The sequence below is a fragment of the Aplidium turbinatum genome, chromosome 3 (assembly GCF_918807975.1).
Source record: "Aplidium turbinatum chromosome 3, kaAplTurb1.1, whole genome shotgun sequence".
In the NCBI taxonomy this organism is placed as follows: Eukaryota; Metazoa; Chordata; class Ascidiacea; order Aplousobranchia; family Polyclinidae; genus Aplidium; species Aplidium turbinatum.
This window is the reverse complement of record NC_137474.1, coordinates 45,470,300-45,472,696: the sequence shown is the minus strand read 5'-3', so window position 1 is coordinate 45,472,696 and position 2,397 is coordinate 45,470,300.

Here is a 2,397-nt window from a genome sequence, read left to right as displayed (position 1 = left end):
ACCCCAGACATTATTTTCATTTTAGCAGGGCACTTAAGACAGCTCATGAACGGCACACTAACGAGTACCGTGCTCAGGCTCTCGCTCGTGGCAGTTGTCGGTTGCATAACTCCGTGGTGATTCCTACCAGCGTTTAGGGCCGCGATGTTCTCAGTTTAATTGTATTTGTCGAACACACACATCACCAGCGTGATGCCAACAGCGCAATGGCGATGTCGAAGAATAACAAGCCCCAGACACTTAAGTTACATTGAGTTTAATACGAAAGTGGCGACAAAGTAAAACAGGTCCACATTGTTGACAACCTTTGGTGGAAGGCTTACCGGGTGTCGAACCATAATCGCATGAATAGAAGCCAGCTTCAGCATGCATGGAATTGCACGGGCGATGAGGCAGCAAGGGAAATGTATTGAAATAAACTTAGCAGCAAAACCAGTAAGACGACGAGGTATGTACATAAGGAGTAAGCGACAGCTGCAGTATTCTGCCCTGTTGACGCGTCATTAATTTTTTGACGTCATGCAACCACGTCATAACGGTGTCGATGGCAAACGAAATATAAGATCGACACAAACTCTCTACCACACGATCATGACGTCATTAAAACACTGAAAAATGATGACGTCATGCACCGTGAATTCAGAAACAAACTGCGCTGCAGCACAAACGGTTTCAGTGAAGCAACTATGGGAATTGTCGAGTTAAAAGCAAATAAGTTTTGTGATAGACAGCTCGGATGATGACAAGTGAGCGCAAATAGAAACCTTGGTGGGTGCAACAACTTCAATGCAGTGGAACTAGTAACAACATTGTGGTTGACCACGACATACAATCGTTGAATGAATCCCCACAGACACATCCAACGAACCCCAATGATGACTGAGACTGGACTGAGTTTTCTAATTGCCCTGTTGCCAACTAAAACACGAGGCAACTTGTTAACCCAAGTTAGAGTGGGGGGGGCAACATTGCCCTCTCCACATAACCAGCAGTATGATCATGGCAAGTCCACAGAGCAAATGGTAGAAACGACATAATTAGTGTAAAAGGAAATGGCAGTGATTTTGAGTGAAACATGTGAAAAAAAATTTGAAACCAATTGAACAGACGTCTCCAGTAGATTGATTATGTGAAAAGATCTCAAAGAAGATTGTCAATGAGAGGACAGCAGGAAAGTTTTACTTGGCATTGAGCTTGAGAAATCCATAACTTAAAGTTATTAAATTATTGGCATGTTTAGCCTACAATGGAAGAATTGACATCATGTGGTTAAATAAGGAAGCGGCAAGGATAGAAACCAGTCCACGACATTATCTGACAGTTTAACCATTGAGATCTAAATGCTACGAAATATTACGTTGTCGCAGCAGAGGTGTTTGTAACGACACAATTAACAACCTGGTGGGCCGCGACAAAACTACGAAGGAAATATAAGTGCAGAACAAGAAAATGGGGGGCACCAGGCGGCGGCAGAGCGTTGCATGAAAGGCAAGAAATTCTTTCTGTTGTCAAATAGAACAAGATAATGGGCGCAGGGAATTGTGAAAACATCCACACGTAAATGAAAACGCTAGCGAGAGCAACCGCCCCACCAATGTTGCTTGCATTGATTCATGCAAATCCACCAACCAAAAGTCGTTTTGGTAATCTTCAGTTGAGCACCAAAGGAAGTTACTAGAACTCCAGTGAATGAAGTGGACATTCTCAGAGGCTGTACAAAATGTATAACTTTTTCGTGCACTTCATCGCCCTTCGGATCACGTCATGCAACAAGCAGTTCTCCAGGGTAGGAACCTTAGATTTTGAACTGCACGCGTAAGAACTCACACAATTAAAATAGGAGGGTTCTTGAAGTTGAACCGTCAGAGCGGCGCTGGTGGAGTAGAAATACTTTAAACAGCATCGGTGCTTTCATGGTAATAGAAACAATGCAGATAGATACCACTTGGAAGGTGGATTATAAAACGCACTAAGGAAAAAATTAAGAAACTTTTCGCAACAAAAATAATAAAAAGTTCCTGAGTTTTAATTTCGCTTCAATCAAGAAATTACAAGCCATCGCAACTTTGTCAAGGCGCCACCACACGGGAGCTAGGCTTGCAATAGTCTGCCCACATGAGTCGCTCAATTAAAATGCATAGAGCCACCAGGTGGTAATTAAAATAATCGGAAATCAGAACGAAGTCGATTCCTCGATTGTTACATCATGGGTCAGTCAAGGTCAACATAAGTCATCGGATTTATTCAACCACGTGGGTAGAATATTTAACTTGATGAGAAAAGTACAGTCTGTCCTCCACTATTCGCTTCATATTTCGTCCGGTTCCACGGGTTAAACTGAGAACAAGCAGCACAGTCCGTATATTTGGGATACCAGTGGCAGCCCGTTCGTACGTT